Raw genomic sequence first — 26428 nt, forward strand, 5'->3', positions numbered from 1 at the left:
TGGTGTATGTATAGTTTGGTGTAGGGTTAGGTGTAAGAGTTTAGGTGTATGTGTGTAGATTGCTGTTTGTTTGGTGTGCTTGTGTTGTGTGTATGTGTTTTGGAACAGCAAATATTTTCCCCTAGGAAAAAATTCGCTGTTCTGTATGTTCGATGTTTTAAATTTTCGATTCATAGGGTTTGATATTAGAACACTCAAAATTTTGAATGTTCTGTGTTCTAATATAGACCCTTCTCAAGTCTAGGGACATACCTGCATGAGACACATACTCAGGGAGCTCAATCATGTCTTTGTTCATATAGTCCAGTGAGGTTCATCTCAGGTCGTTCACTCAAAATATACTATGACAGAGTCATGATGGTACTTGTTGCTTAGAAATCTGAGTGCATTTATGATCTGATAAATCATGGCACAGGACAGGCAGCTGACTGTGATTTTCTCATTGTCTAACCTCATAAGTAGGTCTTACTATGGGGTCTCCAATAACAAGAAAATTAGTTTTTTATGTGTTACCCCTTACGGGCTTGATTGGTGAGACTCTAGTGTTACTATGTGTCGCGAGTGCTGTGGAAACTGTGTTAGTTGTAGCAGTTTTGTCTTTTGGAGGTCTCTGGTGTTTCAGTTAGTTTTCTGACAGAACCTCTGTGTATGTTGAGTTTTGTGTATGATGAGTACTTTGTATATGTGTATGAATAATGGTACTAAGTATATATGAGTCATAGTGGGTAGGTTGACAACCTCTTCAGTTTTACTGATTTGTGTGTGAGAGAGCAGGCATTCGAGATTCTTCATATAGCTACATCTCTCCCACTATGTGCTAGAATGAGTTATTAGTAGAGGGGTATCAGTGTACATGAGACAATTGCTAAACTGCCTCAGGAGACCCAGGTCAACAAGGTTGGCAGAAGAAACAAGGGTAGTCTAACTGCCCATAATGCTAGATTAAAGAACTGTTATCACAAAGGGGGGGGGGGCTTTTAAGGACTGATCAAGGAGGTGCTCAATGGATATTTCTGCTGGGGGGGTGTTGCTGGTGGTTTAATATGTCACAGCTTACTAACAGTATTCCTTAGAGTACAGAAGTACTAAGAATGAGAACTACACTAATGTGAGGAAAAACTTGTCAAATGTATCTGTTCATTGATGACATACAATTGTGCAGCAATGGGTAGTACTGCACAATGCACAAACAAACAGAACCCTGCTCAAATGCAGGGCTAAATTACTATAAGCTAAAAACTTGAAAAACTTTAAAAGTTTCAAAAGGACCAATGGAGATGTTTACTCCAAGCCCTTGACCAACCACTCTTCACCAGACAGGTTCCAATCAGCACGCTCCTCTCACTAGAGTACAAAAGGGCCCTTTCCAATCAAACATGGCCTGAAAAACATGTTCAGAACAGCCACTGCAAACAGACCCAGATGCAGCAAACTTGCATCTGGACTATGCTACAGCTATGAGCTACCCTAGTTTAGGTGGGAAACACTAGAGATTGTTTAACACAGAAGAACAATAGCAGTGATACACTAAAAAAAAAAACATTTTAGATAGCAGCAAAATGGCAAGGACATTCTACATAATGTTTTAAACAGTAAACAAATCGGTTATTTTTACACTGTTTGGTGGGAAAATCAGAACAAGTATAACAGATTGCTTTGCAACAATGAAAAGTACCAGCAAATACTTAACAAACAGTAGAAGTAAGAAAAAGAGCTTTGCAAACCTTGAAAACAGTAATAAAATATGATTTAACAGGCTCACTAAGGCAGATAATTGCAGTAAAACAGTGCAGTTTAGTACACAGTATTTAAGTACAGTAAAAAAGTAGGCAGAGGAAAATAAAAAATGCAGTTAAATAATATAATCAAGCAAAAAACAGGCAATTTATGTTTTTTGGGAAGCTCAGCAGCCTATAGTCATCTGGTATCTCAGCTCAGAGCTGTGGCTGGTAGCCCTCCTCAGTTCAGCTTGGTACACATATCAGCAGTATAGACATTTTGGAAAATTATACTTCTAAAATTATACTATTTGCCAATGATGTGCTACTAACACTTCCCAACTCACGGTCAATTCTGGAAGGCTAAGACTTTATCATAAATCTATGTCTGTCATACTCAGGTCTACACTTTAATAATATAAAATCAAAGCTTGTATTCTGAAACAAAAAAGGGAAATTACAAATACAAAAAAATATAACTCAAAAGTGTATGATATTAGACACCTGATTACCTGTGCTAGTGAATGGGTAATATACATGGCAGTTTGCCAATGTGTGTCTTTTTATGTTGGTCAAATGTCTTGTTCTTTTAAACAGTGTATTGCACTACATGAAAGTAACATTAATTGTAAAGGTTCGCATAGCGCATTATACAAACATAAACTACAACATAATTCAGCATATTTTGTTTTTTTTGGGGAATTGACATGGTGGAAGGGGATTATCTTAACAGTCTCACAAAAACTTCATATTTTGATGAGAAAGCAGAGCATGTGCATCATTAACTTAGGTGCATTATTTAAACCAGGTCTTAATGACCACTGGTAATTTATTTATTCATTTTCAAGTTTGTTACAGACTATGTGCTTATTAACATATATATTTTCTAATAATAATGTTATTTGGTATTTTGGATACGCATGTATTGATCTTGTTGTTGTAGTATTTAATGTGGTGTTATTTTTTAGGGTATTTTGTTTTGCTTCATATTTTACATACTGTGCCTTTAAATGCAGCCTTTATGTATTCAAGGTATACCATTTCCTGGTACACACTGATGACGCCATGCAGCAAAAGTAGTTTGTGGGTGTATTTCTCTGCCATTAAATCTGAGCACACCTCTTCTGATTGTTTTATTTATTTATTTTATTTATTTATTTTTTCGAGTGCTGGAGTTGTTTGTGTTTTATATATATATATATATATATATATATATATATATATATATATATAATAGGCAAACAAGGAATAACAACTACAAATTCTAAAAACATTTTAAACATAATCTCAAGTTTAACTAATAAACAAAACTATAATGCACTTTCATAACAGACTGCAATTAATAAAAATGATTCTCTTTCCTAAACTATTATATGATATAAGCTTTAACCCTATATTCTAATAAATTACTTATTAGAGACATTAATAAACAATTACCAAAATGTATATGATTTCCAAACAAACCTAGGGTAGCCCTACATCATCATGCTAAGCCTTGGAACTTATGAGGTATTAACTTTCCTGATGTAGATACCTATGTTAAAGCAACATGTTTTAAATCTATCCTAAAGTGGACTGATCTTAATTAAAACTCAGATTGGAAAAATTACATTTTAATCAATGTAATACTAATTATGACTTAAAAGGAAATAATAACAATATAAATCAAAGTAAAATGTTCCCATACCCTACCACCAATTCACACTCATCCCCTCTTACCCTAATTTTAAACTTCCTACATACACATTTTACTTGTGACTCTTATTCCACAATCTTCCCCAAATGACCTTACTACTTCTATAATACACTTCCGTTTATTGATTCCTTTTTCCCTATCACCATTTAAATTTTATCCCCATTCCCAACTATATTGATCCCTCCCATACTGCTTTGCACTATATGCATTCATAATTACTACCCTCCCTAACAGTAGCTATCTATTCCATATTATATATTTTACTTTTCCCTAATAAACCCTCTTTTCTTCTTATTTTGACTTCATCATTATACTGTAGACTATCTTAGTCCTCTATTCCTTGCATTCCAAGGAAGATACCAAAACAATCTAACTCTCTTCTTTAATAGAAAATACTTCTTTTCTTAGCTATCCTCTACCAGCTTTCAGAATCTACCACCATTGAATCTCCTACTGCCCTGCACAGTCTTGTTTCCTTTTATGTTGCTACTTCCCCACTACCTGATATCTATAAAATACAGATTCCTTCATTTAATTATCCTACTTTTCAGCTTATCCTCTGTTCTTCTCCTATTGTGTCATCTTTCATCCTACCATGACCCAATGTCTCTCAACTTTTCTTCAACTCTGTCCCAATGAACTATCCACACTTCCTCTTTACACTCTCCACATTTCACCAAACCTATTTAATATTTCCGCTCATCTTTATTCTGAATATCAACTGATTAACCACACTTCAACTCAAACCAAAATAAAATTAAGTGCAAGAATCCTCTCTATAAAAATGTATGCATAAATCTCCAATATATTAAAATGCATCTAGGAGGAGATATACACCCTAATCCTGGCCCCACCTATCACAATGAACAAAAGGAAAAGTCTCTCACACACACATCTCTAACCCCAAAACAGCCAATACCCAACCCTGGTAATCTAATTTTACTGCAATAAATGTTAGTAGCATAAGAAATAAAACTACTACACTACATGCCTGAATTATCCAACATAAGTCTGATGTTCTCGCTGTAGCTGAAACTTGGCTTAAATGCAGCATAAACAACTCTGAAGTTATACCTCCTGGCTATAATGTCATCTGTAATAACCATATAAAGAGGAAAGGTGGTAGTATTGCTTTAATATTTCCCAACCCCAACCACATTTTCCCTTACAGCAAACCGATACCAAAATCCAATTCAGCCAAGTTTATTGCTTTCCTCAAAATAATCAATAAAAAACAAACGTATTACTGTCCTTTACATCCCTCATGGAGACAATATAGCTATACTTTAAAATATCCTACAGTGGATATTCACAACATTTCCACAAGAAAAAATACTACTAGGTGATGTGAATGTCAGTTGGTTGGACATAAATTCTAACTCCCCTACATCTAGAAAGAACTTATATGGTTTTACACAACTAATTAATAGCCCCACACATTATAGCAATACATCAAATTCCCTATTAGACTGGAATGCTAGTATCAGACCCTAACAAATACTCTACTACAGGCACAATGTCAGAATCTCTCAGTGATCATCTCCCAATCTATATGACTAGACATCTCACACATCCAGTTAAACAGAATATTTATTAAAATGCACATAACCTTTCCAAGTTTAACCCAGAAATACTATCATCTATTAACTGGAGCTTCTTAAAAATCATCTCCTTAGACGGTGCTGTAAACAAATTCAATACAACTTTTCTAAATATCCTAGATAGCCTTTCACCTCCTAGAAGAAAGAGAGTAAAACAAATAATGCAATTTGGTTATTCAGAAAGAGTAGATTGCTAATGCAGGATAGAGAAAAGGTGCAAAAATATAAAATACCTCAATATCTTGAAACCTTCAGAATGCTTTGCAATTGTACTAAAAACAAATAAATAAAGACAAAAAACTATACTATAATAACTTTAAGAATAATGCTGAATACAACCCTAAAAATTGTGTGGGATATCCATTAAAAAAATTTTACATCCCAGTCAAAATTCAACCCAAATCCCTCACCCAGTAACTCACCACTTGAAAATGCAATACAGTTCAACTCTTATTTTATAGCTGGTGTAGCATCTCTAACCAAGGATTCCTCAAAATCTAATCCCAACCCTGCCCAACAGACACATATAACCACATCCACATTCACTTTCAAACCTCTGCCCTTATTCTATATAAAACTTCTCATAAGCAAACTTAAACTATGGTCTTCTTTAGCAGCCAGTAGCATTGTCTGTCCTGTCTCAATCCTTATAAATAGGTCAGTCCAGGAATCCCATATTCCCTCTCTCTGGAAAAAGTCACACATTATACCTCCTCACAATGGAGGAAATTCAACAGACATTAATACCTTTAGGCCTATAACATTATATCTGTCCTCACCAAAATACTTGAAAAAGATATTAAAAATAGTTGCTAGACTATCTCCTTCAGGGAAAACTCTTATCCCCTAAACAACATGGCTTCCATCCTTCCCATAAGTATTAGCACTGACATTCTAACCTATATAGATGCTGTCAATAAAGCTAGAAATAATGGTAAACTAGTATCTTCCTTATTTCATTGTCACAGCAAACTTCTCACTAAGTCTCTTTCAGCCCACCCTTCTGTGGTTCAAAAGCTACTTGTCCAGTAGGTATCAGTCAGTAAAATGGCACTCCATGCTATCTCCTTACTGCATTTCCTCCAAGTCACCATCACTGTACCACAAGGCCCTTTCCTTGGTCCCCTCCTCTTTAACATTTTCACCAACATCCTCTATACACCCACACAACAGGCCACTCTGCTACAATACAGAGATGATTCCACTCTCATTTACACATCTAACAACATGATATACCTACAAAAGATTACTCAGGAAGCTCTAACAGCCACTGAAACATGGTTTCATAACTCACAACTTCTGCTCAACCCAAAAAGACCAAATTACTATTTTCCCCCACATCCTTCTCTTATTAAAAAAACAAAATTTAAAGTCCTCTGTCTTGATAATACAAGACTCATACTATAATACAATACTATTACTCATAGAAAATGATTAGGGGTGATAAAGGATGATAGTCTTACATTTGACCTGCATATACAAAATTGCATTAGAAACGTTATCAAAAACTAGAGGTGCTTTACAGAGCCAAAAGCATTCTCACTAACGCAAGTAAAGCTGCACTTATCACTACTTATTGCCTCCCACTGTTCTTTATGGGGATCCCATTCTTACTAACCTCCAGGCTTCACAAAAATTAGAACTTGAACAATGCTATAACAAAGTTGTTAAATGTGCAGCACAACCCCGTTTTAGAACCCACCACTGTATAGCATTGAAAAGCCTAAACTAGTTATAACTGCCATATATCAACTAACATACACACAACTTCTTACCAGTTATAAAATTATTCAGCATCCATCTGCTTGTCTAGGCCTAAAATACATTGTACACAACTATATTCCCATTCAGTCATTGTGATCCAGTGTCCAAAAACCTCTGTCTACAAGCCTAGCAAATCTTTAGGCATTTTCTGTACTTGCTAAACGTTGCTAAGGCCTGGAACACCTTACCTTTATCTATCAGGTCTATACCCTTCCTCCCATCTTACAAAACCACTCTGAAAGACTTCCTAGCTGAAGTCTGGCACTGTTCTTGCTCCAAACCAGGATAAACTATTTCCCTAAATGTGAATAAGTAACTTTTCATTCCTTATACTTTCTTACCCTCCCTTCTTCACTTACTTCCTTACTGCTATCAAATTACCTTCCCTGACTTTCGCTAAATATACCATAAGCCAGTTTTTCCTCTCACCTCATAATGCAATTCCTATTTGTGTTAGACTAACCTTTGCATTCTGTATAAATGATTTTCGTATACCTTGTATTGATTTTTAACCAATGTTTTTGTATTATGTCTAATTTGTTATAATTATTTAACCTGCTAATGTTTTTGTTTTATTTGTGAAGATTGTAAAATTATTGTTGTTAAAATGTTTTGTAATAATTCAAAGCTTTTCTTCCCGGGCTACTGCTGAAAATGGGCTTCTACCCAATTGGACTTTCCCGGTAATCAAATGTCAATAAATAAAAAAGTAAATAAGGTAGTTGCAATGGTGGGGTTCAGAAGCTGAGAAGTGAGATAGAAGGGAAAATAGTTAATAGCTTCAAGTATCTGGGAGATGTGGTTGAGGAGAAGGGAAGTCTGAATGAGGAAACCAAAGTTAGAATCAGAGGGCTGCAGCCAACTGGCATAGATTGTCAGGTGTAGTGTATGACAGAAAAAATGCCAAAGAAGAGGAAATGTAAGGTGTACAAAACAGTGGTGCAACCAGTACTACTGTAAGGTATGAAAACCTGTGCAGTAAAGACAGAGCACTTGAGGAAGCTAGAGGTGATGGAGATGAAGTACTTGAGGTTGGAGATAGAATGCACACTGTGGGACAGACAAAGCTATAACGACATAAGTGCAAAAGTCAAAGTTGCTCCAATTGTAGAAGAGATCAAAGCGAGCAGATTACAGTAGCTCAGGTACCTGTGCAGAAAATCAGAAGCCAATCTGGTAAAGAAGATTTAGGACAGACAGGAAGAAGGTAAGAGGAAATGAGGTGACTAGCAAAGAAGTGGATGGATCATGTGAGAGAAGACCTGCGACAGTCAGGCACGAGTGCTGAAGATGGCAAAAGTGTGGCACTGAATAGAGAGAGATGGCAACAGTTGACATGACACCATGACCCCATGTAGAAAATGGGGAAAAGGTTGATGATGATGGTGATTCACCAAAGCTGCTATTGATAAACTGACAAGAAAACTGTGTGTGTGTGTGTGTGTGTGTGTGTGTGTGTGTGTGTGTGTGTGTGTGTGTGTGTGTGTGTGTGTGTGTGTGTGTGTGTGTGTGTGTGTGTGTGTGTGTATGTGTGTGTGCATCTGCGTGTGTGTGTGTGTGTGTGTGTGTGTGTGTGTGTGTGTGTGTGTGTGTGTGTGTGTGTGTGCGTGTGTGTGTGTGTGTGTCTGTCTGTATGTGTGTGTGCATCTGTGCGTGTGTGTGTGCGTGTGCATCTGTGCGTGTGCATCTGTGCGTGTGCATCTGTGCGTGTGTGTGTGTGTGTGTGTGTGTGTGTGTGTGTGTGTGTGTGTGTGTATGCATCCACATGTTTACATGTGTATGTGTTTGGAAAGGGGAATGCAGAAAGTTCTGAAAATGCTGGCCACATGACAGTACAGACAGACAGATAGGGAACAGGGGAATTCCAGAACTAAGTGCATACTTTTTCATCTGCAAAAAATACATGCTTGCCTTCTTAATCAAATTACAGTTTTGTATTTTGATGGTTTATTAAACAATTATGTGAGGTACACTGACTGTTCAGTGATTCACTATATTACAATATGTGATTTATGTCCCTTTAGTATGTCTTCCAGTAAGGCATAACTTGGTATGCTGAATGAAATTACTTATTTTGTATATAATTTCTGAACAACCCACCTGAGGAACAGCCTGATGAGTTCTGAATGCTCTCTGTGGATTGTTTCTTTTAGTGGTCTTGCGCTACTACAGTTTTATTTAATTTAGTGTAATTTAATTTAATTTAATGTAATGTTGCACTGTTTCTAGTGACATAGTTTTGCTCTTTCTAGGGACCTAAGATATAAACGTTTTATAATGAGCTTCATATTTCTTTGATGTTTCAGACTTGATAAAAGATATACTTTCAGTGATGTCTGGCTACCCAGAACTACTTCATGACATTAACCAGTCATATATACGAAGAGGTCACTTAAAATCATTACATTTTCATGATGCAAGCTTATATTTCATGTTAAAACCCACTATTACTATCAGCCTGCAACCTTGATTTGGAAACTGCAATTTGTGGTGATATCTTAGAGCATATCAAAGTCAGGTCCTCTGTATCTTAATGTGAGTATAGAGGAACTGCTGATTTGGATAATGAAGGGCTCACTGTTTTTAAGCTATAACGGATGAGAAGATTTCCTTAGTGTTTGTGAACTTGGTAACATCAACAAGACAAATGCACCTGATTTAAACGTTGACCCAGGAGCTTTGCACAGTTAAGTAAATTGCAACAACTCATACTGTAAAAGAGTCTATGAGAAATGTAAGAACCAAATAACAGGTCCATGGGGAAAAGCCATTTATGGTTTATTCTTTTATTTCATTATGTCATATTGCTAGTTAAAGTACAAAGGTGAACAGAGTCAGAAAGGTTGTATACCATTTCTTTAACTTGGAATAATACCTTTGTTTAGGCTACTGAGAAAGTGTTGCTATTCTTCTGGCTTGTTCTTTTAAGTCTAAAATGTGTATTTTGTACAGGAAAAAAATGAAGTGAATGCATATAAACTTGTGTATCTATTTCTTAAAGAAAAGGACACCATGCCAGAATTTATTACATCAGACCAAATAACAAGTGAGCAAAATGTGCACTTTTTATCATTAGCTCATTGCAGCTGAGTGACGCCTCTGGGTGAATCTGCAGTTAACTCCTTCTGATACCTCTAGGTGTCCAATATTTCTTGTTGATATTTGCATCAGTAATTCCAAAACCATGCTATGGGCAGGATTTTAAAAGATTTCATCTTAAAGCTTACATAATGGCAAACTCAACTGCATTATTATCTGACCTCTGTCTAGTGCAGGTAAATAGATATTAACTGTTGCTTTTATGACATTAATTCATATAGATATCATTTTCACATTTTCCTAAATATCTCAACAAACAAGTAACACAGACAGAACTCCCTAGCCTCATATGAAAGCTCTCAGCGAGATGAAAAAAATGTTGCTGACAGTATGTGTGTAACTTGAGTGGTTGCTGAGATATTGTAAGTTTACAAAATACAGCAAATGTAATAGTTAACTGTGGCTTATAAAATTCGGTTTAAGACCTATAACCTAAATTATACTTCCGCTATAAAAATAGTTTGTGCCATTCATACTTTTTTCATAATCCCTATGGTTCCAGAGATATGAATATTTGTTTGAGATGTGAGGACATAATTTGATTCTATCAAAAGGCTTAGGCTCTGCCCATTGGAAGTTAAAGTGCAAACTTCCTGAGCTCCATTAGAGTGAATGAGTTAAATGAACACCCAAGCCTCATCATCTTCGTAATGTATATAAGACGAGAGATAGTTCCTTCAAATGAGACTGATTTGTGGTCAGATCCCACCAGAAAAGTCCTCACAGTGGGGGTGCTACAGTGGTCTCTCATATTGGTAAACACCAGATCCAGTATGTTAGCACCCCATGTGGGAGTGTCAACCATCTGGCCCAGGGCATTGGAGTTAATGAAGTCAAGGAATCTTTGGGCAAGTGAGTTTGAACACGAGTAATCTACCCAGCCAATGCAGGGGTAGTTAAAGTAATCCAAAACCATGGTGTTCATAGGTTCATGGGTTCATAGGTTTATACTAGGCTAGCTGCCCTAAGGCATTTATAAGCCTAGCCCAAAGTTCTGTGGCTTACACCACCCCTTATATGAAAAAATACTGTACCCATTAGTTTGTTGTGCCTCTGTCCAGCAGTGACACAGAGATGATTCCCGGGGTAAACCTACGATCTCCCATCCACAGGTCAAGATTTCTCATGAACAGAGCCAGCAAGGTGCTCTGCCTCACATGGACCGGGATTTTATTCCACAGCATAGGGAGTCTCTGAGTGATAAATCTATCCCTCCAGCACATCCTATTTATATCCGTGCTAAGGTTTAAGTCGCTTGCTCTAGTGGTTTTGGTGGATTTGGATTTTTTGAGGTGGAGCATGTCCATTCATTCCGGGTTGGACATGGCCTTGTATGTCAGGCACATGTCACCTCTGAGCAGACGGTATGCGACTGAATAGAGCTGGAGTTTCTTCAATCTGGCAGCATATGGCAGATTTTGGAGTCCCTTTATCCTTTTGGTGAGGAACTTTTGGGGTCTCTCCAATTGCTGCAGATGTCAGGTGAGATACATCCCGAATGGGGCATTGTACTCGATCATTGGTCTGATAAGTGAAGAGTACAGGGGAACAATGACCTCACTAGATCTGGTTGTGAATCCCTTCATGATCAGGTGGGCAATGTAGAAGGTCTTTCTAACCACTTTAGCAACGTGAGTGTCAAAAGAAAGGCCACTGTCAACCTGGGTCCCCAGGTCGCTGATAACCTCTTCTGTGCTTAGTGGATTGCCACCTATATGGTAGCTTGGGGTTACCTTGTTTTTCCCAAAGGGTATGACTATACATTTTTTGGCGTTTAACTTCAGGCCATGGCTCTAGCACCAGCTATCTGTTTCCATGAGTCCCTTTTGAAGGATATCCGTGTCCGATGCACTTTCAACTATGGTGCCCAGTTTGCAGTCGTCTGCAAACTTTGTCAGCCAAAGTCCTCCCATGTTGACCTGTACTTCTGAGAAGTAGATGCCGAACAATAGGGGGCCAAGGACCGAGCCCTGTGGGACACCACTTGTGACCGGCTTGGAGTCTGACATAGCGCCAGCAACTCTAACCCTGTGGGTTTTGTCCTTAAGCCAGTTTGCAAGCCATCTTGTGACATATGGGTTTACATTTAAGCTGGTAAGTTTTTCTACAATACCCGAGTGGGGTATTGTGTCGAAAGCCTTTGCAAGGTCAAGGTAGGCTGTATGGACTGCCTTTCCCTCATCAATGGCCTTGGTGACTGTTTCGAAGAAGTCGACCAAGTTCAAAAGGCATGATCTGCCCTTGACGAAGCCAAACTGGGTCGGGTCCAATGTCTGCAAGTCCCCTATATCTTTGTTTATGAGCTCCATTATGATCCTCTCCATAGCTTTGCAGACTAGACTTGTTAAGCTTATGGGGCGGTAATTACCAGGGTCCGTAGAGGCACCGCCTTTGTGGAGTGGGACCACAGTTGCCGTACGCCACTCCTTGGGCACATATCCTGTGGTAAGGCTGAGATTAAACAGCTGCCTTATGTGCGGGTTTAATTCCTCAGATGTATCTTGATAGATTTAATTAGATCCAAATAGGCAGAGTGGGAGTCCTGATTAATGGAGGGGGTCCTGTAGCTGGCAATGACTTGAATAGGTGTCCTACCAACAGTTAATTGCATCTATAGTATTTCCAGGGAATCATGCTGTTTGACCAGTCTGGAGGTGTAGTTATCTTTAAAGAAAACTGACACATAGAAAACTATTTTAATCTTTAACTCATTCACTCCGGAGCAGCTCAGAAAAAGCTGCCTGCTTAATTCCACCATAGGAATAACAGTGCAGCCTGAGCTCATTTTCAGAAAATCCATTTGTAATACCATACAGAAAACAAATGTTCATAACTCTTTAACCATAAGAGCTAGACTAAAAATGTAAAGCGAAAGTTGTTCAGCAGACACTGACCTTTCCAACAGTTTAAATGTTGATAGTGCATATCAAAGTCTTTATTAAATATTTGGCAAGGAATGTTGATATTGTGCATATTTTTTACCTTTTTGGAAAAGCAAACTACAATATCTTGGTCAATGTACCATGCAGAACCATACAATTTGAACTTAATTTGTTAGTGTGAATGTTAGCTTTAAAATGATACCTTAACCATTACTGTGCGATGCTCCTTTCTTGAGATATTCACAGAAATATGATTAATATATTATTTCTCATGATTGATAAATAAACAAAGCATAATATCTCATCAACTGTAAAAGACAGAGCCTACATATCAGTGTAGAAGTTGTGCATCTGAATGTCAGCTTCAAAATGATGCATCATTCGTGTGATCACCATGCTCCCTTGCAAAGATATGGGCATAATAATGAGAAGTATTGTAAATGTATAATTTTCATAATCGTACAAGACTAAACAAACTGTGATATCTGTACATATGTACAGTGCACAGACACAGTTCTTTTACCATGTTGTAAGGAGTAACACTGTCTACAAGATGAGCTATTACTTGGCACACTGACATGCTCCCTTGAAAAGTTATTTACCAAAATATGAAAATAATCATAATTTCCATAACATAAGTTCGAAACAAACTTTGATATCTGCATGTGTCCAACATACAGGCACCATTCTTTTACCATGTTGGAACCAGCAATGCTATCTTCAAAATGAAGTATTACTTGGCACACTGACATGCTCCCTTGCAAAGATATTTACCAAAATATGAAAAAAATCATAATTTCCATAACCTAAGTCTGAAACAAACTTTGATATCTGCACATGAGTGCAACATACAGGCACCATTTATTACCATGTTAGAACTATCAATACTGTCTTCAAAATAAGGTATTACTTAGCACATTCAGATGCTCCCTTGCAAAGTTGTTTACCAAAATATGAAAAAAATCATCATTTCCATAACTTAAGTCCGAAACAAACTTTGATATCTGCACGTGTCCAACATACAGGCACCATTCTTTTACCATGTTGGAACCAGCAATACTGTCTTCTAAATGAGGTATTACTTGGCACACTGACATGCTCCCTTGCAAAGATATTTACCAAAATATGAAAAAAATCATAATTGCTATAACCTGAGTCCTAACACAACTAATATATGTACATGTGTACAGCATTCAGAAGCAGTTGTTTTACCATGTAGACACATATGGTTCTAATTGTACACATTCTTGGTGTAGCCAACATACTGCTGAATGGGTACATTTAAAGAGAAAAAGCAAGGTAAGGACCACCACTCCACTAATGAACCCAGGCAGGCATGGGACTTCAGTGGCAGGCAAGGCCATCTGATCTGTCCGATAGCTGTGCTAGCTACCCACTCAAACACTGATACCACTACAGTCTCATGACTTCCTTCAGTGTCAGCAGTCTGCTTACCTATGCCTTTTCTCTTTACATGTGTCCATTCAGCAATGGACCCAGAGGGATCAAGTTCTATATTACTAAGCCCTTTCTGTCATCTAAACTCTACACATCCCTGATAAAAGCATAATAAAAAGGAAGTATTGCAGGATGGTTACTGACATATTAGATTGTACGTGATAGCACTCTCCTGAAACAGTTGTTCTTTCTCAGCATCTTCACCAGCTCCTTACCACAGTTATTTGCCAAACTCAAAAGATATATTGTACACAACACATTTCATAATAGAGTTTTACTTACCATGCTGGTCCTACTCGGTCAGAGGTGTTTTCCATTCTTCTCATAAGCTGCTTGTTAGCAATCCTGCATAGCTCTCCTCATACCATTGTAGAGGTCAGTCAAGAACAATGCAATGCCCTCCTCAGTTAGGTGAATGCCATCTCTTCTGAACAGGTGAACATCTTCCACAGTGATGCTGTCATGGCAGATTGTAGATCCACCTACCCTGTGCATCAAGCCATGCATGAACCCATTCTGTAGATGCCTGGCCTTGTGTGCTGCCGGTTGACTGTTTGCTGTTTTCCACATCTGTCAAGGAATTATATCAGACCGCACAAAATGACAACGTGGCCATGATGACTGCAGGTGTGATTTGAAACCGTAGACTTCCGAGTGAGTAAGTGAGTAAATTCTATGCATGACTGACAAAGCCAAATGTTGTCCAAAATATATGGTTACGCCATGCTGGAATTAGAGTACAAGTAATAATATTTATTTACAAGGCATATCATCCTGGTAAAGGGTGTTAGAGCCACTGGTTACTATGAATCAATGAATCTATGACCGCTGCGGGATTTACATTTGCATGTAGAATTTTATTGTAATAAATGCAGAATATTGTGCATAAGATGCTATAATGTCATGATAATATGTATGTAATTATAATACAGCTATTAAAGTAATATTACTAAAATGCTATCTTTTCTCTGAGGCCCTTTTACTGGAAATTAATATCAAGATGTCTGCATGCTATATGTCACATGCACAGCCTATGTTTTTTTTATTAAATATTAAATATTTACATGAACAAATCGGTGCTGTGCTGCATTACTGCAAGTGTGCAGTGTGTTTTGTAAAGCTGCAGAAGCAGAACAGGAAGGAGAGAAGAGAAGGTCATATCCTAAATATTGAGGATCTAACGCCACTGAGCAATAGTTATTCTACTTACGAGAGCCCCAAATGTATATTCTGTATCAGGTCTGAGAATTCAAGAGTCTGCACTCTGTAGTCCATGTATGTATGCTTCAGTCAGCTTCTGTCAGCAGATAAGCTTCACTGGTGCAATTTGCTTGTAATACTGCATGTGCACTGCATGTGCACTTGCTCAGTCACATGTGAAAAAAGAGAGATGCTCACAAACACACACACACACACACACACACACACACACACACACACACACACACACACACACTTTCACACACACACACACACACACACACACACACACACACACACACACACACACACACACACACACACATACACTCACACAGTCTGTCATTTCACAGCATAAGTACCAAAATTCCAAACTGCTCTTTTAACTTTCTTCTTTGTTTGAGATGCAATAAACATATTTTCATTAAAAGGGTCCAAAATATTCAATTTTTTATTACAGTTAATAATACTGTCACCTGAAATAATTCAGGCACGTATTTAACGTGAAGACCTGCAGCATAAAGTATAAATTCCCTGTTAGTATCGTGATTGCATTATAATTGTTTGATTCTCAGCACAAACAAAAGTACAACTGATTCTTACTGGCAAATAATAAATAAAGTGAAGTGACAGTTTTACAAAGAGCAGGAAGAGTAAGATCATGTTACATTTTTACGTAACTTCCAGCACTCTGTTCAGCCTTCATTATCTGACTGTATCTTTTCCCCACAGAAACTGGACAGTGCGGTTCCTTGTGCAGAAGGATTAGAGATGCATATTTATGTACAATCAAATTAACATACTTTTTTTTACAGGGTAAGCTCATTGGGCATCTGTGTCTAAAGTCAGCGAAATGTAGCAATGTTTGTTCAATTGACTTGTGCAAAGATAGCTTGCAAATGGAAACTGATGCACAGAAATTCATGATGTCAATTAGTAAACCAGAGTAATGCACTGACCTTGAGGACGTTTGGGGGGTGGGAGAATTGTGATGACAACACGATCGTACCATCTTATATTTGTAGTAGTTAATTTGTTTAGAAACCATGCAGTACAGAAGTCACTCCTCAATGGATCACCTTTACTACTCGTGTCACCAGCACCAACATGTGTTTACCCTCAAAAGTTCCATAGCTGAAAAGAACAGAGAAGGGTAACATACTAACTAGCTTATTACCAAAAATACAAGTTCATTTTAAATTCAGTCGGTTGCAGAGTGTGTATACATACATATAAATACATGTTGCTATGGAAGTGTAACAAAAGGATGTGAACAGAGTAACTGACTTTCACCAGAAGATAAGTTTGTCTAAACCTAAAGCAGCTCAAACTTATTTTTTACAACATATTTCAAGTAAAATCACACAACGATCTAATAGTTACATTGAAATAAAGAACAAATAGCAAGATAGGTAACTGTAAGCCTGCCTTTTGAAAAGTATAACACGCTTCATTGTATGATATCTACAAGTACTCCTTTTGACTACAGTCAGATTGATTTGAGTTAAGGTGCTCTGAAAATTATGAAAATAGTCTTATTCTTTTAGTTACATCAGTGAAGACTTGCTGGAAAACACGTAGCATAAAGAACGAAAATTCAAAAAATACTATGCAAACGAGTAACTTAGCACACACATACACACCCATGAAGACCAGCAAGACACTCTGTAGAACACTGTCAAGGTCTCAGTGTAAAGACCACATACTTTATAAATTTAACCATACCACAAACCCAGTAAAATTAATACACAATTCAAAAAATAAGCGGGGATAACAAAATGGGACTAAAAAACCCGCCCCACCAAGGACTGCACTGCTACCCATAATAAACATCTCAAGCTCACAAAATACAAACAACAAGCAATGAGTGTTTATTTATTCCAATAACACCAGAAATGGCTATCCAGTTAAAACCAATGCACCGACGAATCACCTTTACCAAAGATGGTGAAAACTTAATGTTCTGTTCTGATTGTCAATAATCCAGTGACATATTGGCACTTAGTCACCACTGAATCAAACAATAAGTCAGATGAAAATGGTACGTATGAGGCAAGAAAAATAAATCATAAACATTGATCAACTTACTTAATGCTTACAACGAGTAATAATCATATGATTGGTTCTGTATCAAACTAACAGTATCGCAAAAAAAAAAAAGAACCAAACCTTTATTCTCCCAAAAATGGATACATGTCTGGAGGGAAGTGTTATGCAAGTGGTGGTTCAGATTTCTCTGATTGGCTGCCACCACGAGCTTCACAGAATACAGACAAAATCGGCTTGGTGTAAGCAGAGGAAAACACAGTTTATAATACGCCAATTTTCTTGAAAAAATTAAAAGTAAAGATATGATTAATCTGCTATGAAACCTAAGTTGAGAAGTCAATTGACAAAGTCCAGTTACCTTTTCAACTTAGTTTTCACAAAATAAGTCTGAAATAGGAATGGAAAGTAAGTTGTGCTTGTACAAGGCACTTGGCGGTAACAGCATGCAATTACTAGCTTCTCATAGTGTGCTCGGATGTAAGCACAGAGGCACTATGAGATGGTACTCGGGGTTAATGAGTTAAACTTAAATGAACTATCTGACTGACTACATACATACATACATGCATGCTTTTACTCTGGCTGCTCACTCAAAATGGCAGTCTTGCTTGCACATTCTCAGTGCATATATGCACATGCCAACTGACTGGAATACTTCTTAAAGATATATCACATGCTCTGGTCTATATCGTCCCTCTTTACTGAGCTGTCTCATATAAGCAATGACATTTCAATAGGCATGCAATTATACAAACACATAAAAAGTCATGTCCAGGTTGCCATGTATCTGGAACTAGGTTTCGAGATGCAACCCGATCTCTTAATGTAATAGTTAGGACTGGGTTTAGCAACAGGAGCAGTCACTGGGGAATGTTCTTCTTGAGGACTCTTTGGGATTTTCTCAGGAACAGGGACTGTTGATGGAATGTCCTATGGAACAAGAACATTGGACAAGCCACTCTGAGAACTAATCTTTCTCAGAGGCAAGATGCTCTAACACTGGTTCAGACACTGGTAACAAATGCTTATGATTTCATCTGAATTCCATTCCTTGTGATTCCACAATGTATTATCTCAACTCTTGACACAAACTTTTCACAAATCCAATGCAATCAAAAGCTTTTGATGTCTACATTCTCACTATCTCCCCTTTTTTTCAATGAACTCAGCAGTTTGCTGTTTTTTTCATCGTAAGATTTCTGGGACAAATGCTTCTTCAACAGTTGGGCTTTTACTGTTTTGCTGTTTTTAGCACATGGAACCAATAAAGTACTGCTGATTGGTAGTGTGGTTCTGGTTTGTCTCTGGGCAGGTGAACCAAGATGATTATCATGAGGAACGTTTCTGAGATTTAACAAGTTTAGAAAACCATTGGTATTGTCACATCTGGATTTCTCTAACAGCTGTTTTGCACTTTAAACTGCATGTTCAGCAAACCCGTTTGATTGAGGGTATTCAGGACTACTCGTAATGTGAACAAAGTCCCGCACTTCTGCAAATTTCTTGAACTGCTGACTTGTAAACTGTGCACCATTGTCAGAAATAAGCCCCAGACAAATGTTACAATGGAAAAACACTTATTTTACACAATGGATTTACAGCCTGGTGAAACCTTTGCAGCATATATAACTGACCTTAGAGATAAAGCTAAAACATGCAGATTTGGTGATTTAAAGGATGAGTTGATAAAAGACAGACTTGTATATGGTATTAAAGATGATGCTGTAGAAAGATTTTGCTTCATTACAGTGATTCAACTTTGAATAAGGCCATTGAGATTTCTCAGATATATGAGCTCACAGAAAAGCACACAATATGCTTACAAATGAGAATAGCTCTAGAAGACACAGTGATAAAGCTGATGTTAATAGTATGCAGCATGTAGTCAGAAGGTAAGGGTGATAAAGTACAGTGAGGGAAACATACTCACAAGTGAGGAGAGTGTGTTGAGTAGATGGAAAGAGTACTTTGAAGGGCTGATGAATGAAGACAATGAGAGAGAGAGAAGGTTGGATGATGTGGGGATAGTGAATCAGGAAGTGAAACAGATTAGCAAGGAGGAAGTAAGGACAGCTATGAAGAGGATGAAGAATGGAAAGGCTGTTGGCCCAGATGACATACCAGTGGAAGCATGGAGGTGCTTAGGAGAAATGGCAGTGGAATTTTTAACGAGATTGTTTAATGAAATTTTGGAAAGTCAGAGGATGACTGAGGAGTGGAAAAAAAGTGTTTTGATACCTATCTTTAAGAATAAGGGTGATGAGCAAAGCTGCAGTAACTACAGATGGATAAAATTGATCAATCACAGCTTGAAGTTATGGGAAAGAGTAGTGGAAGCTAGGTTAAGAAGGGAGGTGATGATTAGTGATCAGCAGTATGGTTTCATGCCAGGAAAGAGCACTACAGATGCAATATTTACTCTGAGAGTGTTGTTGGAGAAATACAGAGAAGGTCAGAAGGAGTTGCATTGTGTCTTTGTGGACATAGAGAAAGCATATGACAGGGTGCCTAGAGAGGAGTTGTGGTATTGTATAAGGAAGTTGGGAGTGGCAGAGAAGTATGTAAGAGTGGTACAAGATATGTATGAGGGTAGTGTGACATTGGTGAGGACAGCAGTGGGAATAACAGATAGGTTTAAGGTGGAGGTGGGATTACATCAAGGATCAGCTCTGAGCCCATTCTTATTTGCAGTGGTGATGGACAGGTTGACAGATGATATCAGACAGGAGGTCCCTTGGACTATGATGTTTGCAGATGACATTGTGATATGTAGTGAGAGTAGGGACCAGGTTGAGGAGACCCTTTAGAGGTGGAGATATGCTTTAGAGAGGAGAGGAATGAAGGTCAGCAGGGTTAAAACAGAATATATATGTGTAAATGAGAGGGAGGGTAGAGGAATGGTGAGGATGCAGGGAATAGAGTTGGTAAAGGTGGATGAGTTTAAGTACTTGGGATCAACAGTTCAGAGTAATGGTGAGTGTGGAAGAGAGGTGAAGAAGAGAGTACAGGCAGGGTGGAATGGGTAGAGAAGAGTGTCAGGAGTGATGTGTGACAGACGGGTACCAGTAAGAGTGAAAGGGAAGGTCTACAAGAGGGTAATGAGACCAGCTATGTTATATGGGTTGGAGATGGTGGCATTGACAAAAAGGCAGGAGTCAGAGCTGGATGTGGCAGAGTTAAAGATGTTAAGATTTGCACTGGGTGTGACTAGGATGGACAGGATTAGGAATCAGTATATTAGAGGGTCAGCTCAAGTTGGACAGTTTGGAGACAAAGCAAGAGAGGCGAGATTGTGTTGGTTTGGACTTGTGCTGAGGAGGGATGCTGGGTACATTGGGAAAAGGATGCTAAGGATGGGGCTGCCAGGTAAGAGGAAAAGAGGAAGGCCTATGATAAGGTTTATGGATGTGGTGAGAGAGGACATGCAGATGATTGGTGTGAAAGAGCATGATGCAGAAGACAGGAAGAAATGGAAACAGATGATTCGCTGTGGTGACCCCTAATGGGAACAGCTGAAAGAAGATGATAATAAGTCAGAAGAAACAGGCTCAAAGACATGGCAGCAACTGTATCCCCTGCAGCACTCACTGGTAAACCCCAGAACTTTTCACCAAATTCTAGAGTTTGCACAGTCTTGGTGAAGCGTAAGAGTGAGTCAGCAAATTCAAAGCATGGGCGCTAACTCAGTTTTATTGCCAACTGTTATAATTGTGGTAGAAGTCATGAATTTAAAAGGGAGAAATGTTTAGCTTTTGGTCAACAATACCGCAAATGCAATAACTGGAACCATTTCAAAAGCTTTTGTAAATCAAAAGGTCCACATTTTTTTATTAAAAGGAAACATTTGAAGAAACAAGTTGATCAATTAGAAAGGTGTAACCCTACTTTTTATGTTGATGGTGAGTTAGTGCTTCATGAAACAGTTAATGCAGTAGATTTAAGGGCAAAGAATGAAGTATTTTGTACTGTTCAGATAAATGGCAAACCCATAGAGTTCAAAGGTGACATTGGTTCCAAGTGCAATGTTATGACAGCAGAAACATTTGCTAGAGTGTGTTATGGTGAAAGGCTTGATTTGGCAAGGTGTGCAAAGATTGTTGCTTATGGAGGTTCAAAAATTCAAACTGAAGGCTCAGTAGTGCCTTCATATTACTCTGCTGGGAGATGTTATGACTTGTTATTTTATGTGGTCAAGAGGTATGTCCAGTCATTATTAGAGCTCAGAGACAGTTTGAAAATAGGACAGCTTTCATTTAATAAGGAAGTCCATCATGCTAGCTTAAAAGACCACTAATTTCACCCAGTACATTTTTTCTACCTATGCTGATCTTTTTTTTAAACAGCTTTATTGAAAACATTAATATAATGAACAGATATTTTGAAAAAAAAATGAATAAGTTGAAGTTTTTAAATTACAATATTTAAAAAGAAAAAAATAATACAATAACTATACTAGCACAATAAACAATGTACAATGGTGTTCACTATATATCAAATAACAAGATCAATTAATTTAAGTTTGACAAAAAAAATGAAAACAAAGAAAAAAAAGGTTTAAAAATGGAAAGATTACTGCATTAATAATTTATCCAGTTCTTTAACTAATAATTCATGTACATTTTCCCATTTGTAATATAATTTTGTATTCCTTGTATATTTAGATTTGATAGTTAACATTTCTAACTTAGATATTTCTAAGACAAGACCTTTAAACTTATTAAGTGAGGGAGCTGATGAGAAATTCTAATTTCTTGTAATTATTTCTCCTGGCAATGGATAGTATAGACCAGAGCAAAGACTATTTGTTTTTATTTATACAGTCTGTGACAGGTGTATTGAATAATACAAGTGACTTTGTAAGCATAAAATTGTCTGTAAAAATTGCCTGTAAAAATGTTAACTTCTTCCCAAAATTTCTTTAATAGTACACAGTCATAAATTATATGATTCCAATCAGCATTTGTTACTGCATTACATCTCCAGCAAACAATATTTTGTTTAGTTATCTTACTCATTTTCTGAGCTGTAATGAAAGATTTATGTAAAATTCTCCATGTGGATTCTCCATTTAATGGAGGAAGTGGTTTTGCTGGCTGACTGAAGAAAATTAACTTTGTCTTTTTCTGAGGGAATAAAACTACTGCTTACTGAAAATGAATTCAAATAGTTATCTGAATATACATCTAGATCTTGCTTAATTGCTGAAAATGGATTCAAATAGTTATCTGAATATACATCTAGATCTTGCTTAATTGTTTTATAAATATATGATATACTATTTTTAACTGGTAAATTAATATAAGTGTATAAAATCAAATATTGAATAAGTTTGGGCATTGGATTTTTAGCATTTGAGGGAATTAAAATTAGCTTATCTAGGATATATTTTTAAAACTCTTGCAAATCTGACCAAAGTAGAGTGTTAAGGTTATATTCATCTATAAGAGCATTAACAGATTTTGTCTCATTTTTATTTAACATTTGATGCCAAAACATTAATTGTTTTTGTTTAAATAACAACATTTTAGAATGATCTGCAGCTAGAATTATCCATTGTGTATAGGCAATAGGGAAGATGAGGAACAGCCAATTTTCAAAGATTCTAAACCTAAATATATAGTTTTTAAAGGCCCTTAGAATTAAAATTACATAAGTAGATTTAAGCATTTGAATGGAATGATTGGAAAAATATTCTCTCAAATTATATATAAATTAATTATTTATTAACTGTGGTAGATGTTTGTTATCTTGTTTTTGGTATTTTGGGATTAATTTAACATAATTTCTTTCCATTTTGCAAAATACTCTCCATCTATAAGATAAACAATTGTTTTAATAACTGACAAAATTGAATAAAGTTCTAGAGTTGGTAAATATATACCTCCATTTTCCCAGCTATACATATGATAGGACAATGCAATTCTAGGCTTTATTGGATGCCATAAAAAGTTCTGAATCAGTGTGTTAATTTTTTTTAATAAAAGAGTCTGTAGGGGTAATATAAATGGATTGTATTATGTACAAGATCTTTGGAAGCAAGATCATCTTTATAATGGAAAGTTTTTCATCCATTGTAAATAAATTCTCATTTCACTTACTAATTAGAGTCTCTATTATTATTATACGTTTACTATAATTTAGGTGTAAGATGTCTTTAATATTGGTTGCTATAATTATACATAAATATGTTATTTGCTGGGACTGAGGTATATATTTTTTATATTGGTCATGTATATTATAATTTTTGGAACCAATTAGAAGAATCTGTGTTTTAGAGTTATTAAAATTAAGACCAGAACTTTTTTGAAATATATCCATAATTTTAAACAATTCTTGTAAGGTAGGGTTAGTACCACCACGACTGATTAATACATCAACTGCAAACATTTGGATTTTTGATGGTTCATTACAATTTAACCTATAACCTTGCATATATTTGTTATCCCTTATTGGGTTAGCCCAAGGTTCCATAATTAATGTGAATAAAAGTGGAGATAGAGGGCAACCTTGTCTGGTTCCTCTTACAATGGGTATATTCTGGGATATACTTGTACCTATTTTTATGTAGGCTTGACTTTCAGTATATAATTGAGTTATAAGGTTAATAAAACTATTAGAAAAGTTTAAGTCCTTCAGTAAGATAAAATATAGTTACAATTAACTGAGTCAAAGGCATAGTTAATATCTAAACTAACAAGAGTCAAATTATTCTTTAAGGTTTTTACTGATTCAATTAAAGTTATTGTTCTTTTGATGTTATCATAAGAAGTTCTATTAATTATAAAACCTGTTTGATCCATATCTACAAGGGATGGGAAAATGTTTAAGTCTATCAGCATAAATTAACATGAACATTTTATGCTCTGGGTTTAATAATGAAATGGGCCTATATGAAGCACGTTTTACAGGATTTTTATCACAATTTATTATGGGGGGAAATAAATGTGCACTTCCAAGAGGGAGGTATAATGTTGTTATTTTGAGCTATATTAAATACTGTATGTAGTAGAGTTAACGCTTTAGCAGGCAAAACTTATAAATTTCAGAAATTATACCATCATTACCAAGAGCTTAATTTTGCTTATGTTTGGTTATTTGATCTTTTACTTTATTAAAATATATTTATCTATTAATTTTATTTGTGCTTCAGATAGTCTGTTCTTTATATTATGTGTAAAAGATTGAATATATTTTGTATTATTAATGCTATCATTGGGTTGGTTTAATTTAAAAAAAAATCTCTAAATTCACTTAATATATTTGGTAAATCAGATACCATTTTTGTTGTTGTTGGAGAATAAATGTATTTAATATGGTGAAGTTTATTTAATCTTTTAGTCTGGTTAGCTAGAATATTCATGGACCTAGGATTTATAGAAAAAGTTATAAGTTTATATTTTTCAAGATTTATCATGACTTTATGGTTTACAATTTCCATATATTTATTGTTTAAAGTATTTATTTCCTTCATTTTATCTTTCTTACCTGGATTCTTTGAAGCATCAAGCCTTAAAGCATCTAACTTTGTTTGTATATCTTGAAGGTCTTTATCCCATGAAATGCTTTTCTTTTTATACCAATCAATAATTTTACCATATATGTAAGCTTTTAGAGTATCCCAAATATTAGGTTCATAGGTTCATAGGTTCATACTAGGCTATCTGCCCTAGGGCATTTATAAGCCTAGCCAGAGTATGTTTGGCTTTCGCCACCCATTTTAAATTAATTTTGCTATGCCCTTTTTTGAGGTTAGTCTACTGTGCCTCTGTCTAACAGTGACACAGAAGTGATACCCGGGGTAAACCTACGATCTCCCATCCACTCATCAAGATTCCTCTTGAAGAGAGTCAATGAGGGACTCTGCCTAACCTGGACTGGGATTTTATTCCAGAGTGAAGGGAGCCTCTGGGTTATGAATCTGTCCCTCCAGCATGTCCTATTTATTTCAGTGCTGAGGTTCAAGTCTCTCGAGCATGTAGCTTGATGGGATTTGGATTTTTTGAGGTGCAGTATGTCCCTTAATTCCGGGTTGGACATGGCCTTATACATCAGGCACAGGTCACCTCTGAGCAGGCGGTATGCCACTGAGTAGAGCTGGAGTTTCTTTAACCGGGCAGCATATGGCATCTGTTTGAGCCCTTTGATCCTCTTGGTGAGGTACTTTTGGGGTCTTTCCAGTTGCTACAGGTGTTTGGTAAGGTACATCCCAAAAGGGGCATTGTACTCTATTATGGGCCTGATGAGGGATGAGTAAAGAGGCACGATGACCTCCCCTAATCTAGATTTGAATCCCTTTATGATTAGGTGGGCTATATAAAATGTTGTTCTAACCACTTTGGCCACGTGGTTGTCAAATGAGAGATTGCTATCAACTTGGGTCCCCAGGTCCCTAATTACTTCTTCTGTACTTAATGGATTATCACCTATGTGGTAATTTGTGGGCACTTTGTTTTTGCCAAAGGGGATGACTATACACTTTTTGGCATTTAGCTTGAGGCCATGGCTCTGGCACCAGTTGTCTGTTTCTATGAGGCCCTTTTGGAGGATGCTTGTGTTGGCTGGAGAGTCGATTATGGCACCCAGTTTGCAGTCATCTGTGAACTTGGTCAGCCACAGTCCTTCCGTGTTGGCCTGTGCCTCCGAGAAATATATACCAAACAAGAGCGGTCCCAGGACTGAGCCTTGTGGGACGCCACTTGTAACTGGTTTGGAGTCTGACATGGCTCCAGCAATTCTAACCATGTGGGTTCTGTCCTTGAGCCAGTTTGCAACCCATCTAGTGACATAGGGGTTTATATTTAAGCTGGTAAGCTTATCTATAATGCCCGAGTGGGGTATTGTATCGAAGGCTTTTGTGAGGTCCAGATAGGCTGTGTGGACCACCTTCCCTTCGTCAATGGCCTTGGTGACTGTTTCAAAGAAGTCAACCAGGTTTAAGAGGCAGGATCTGCCCTTAACAAA

The sequence above is a fragment of the Protopterus annectens genome, chromosome 1.part1 (genome assembly GCF_019279795.1).
Source record: "Protopterus annectens isolate FY-2018-M chromosome 1.part1, PAN1.0, whole genome shotgun sequence".
In the NCBI taxonomy this organism is placed as follows: domain Eukaryota; kingdom Metazoa; phylum Chordata; order Ceratodontiformes; family Protopteridae; genus Protopterus; species Protopterus annectens.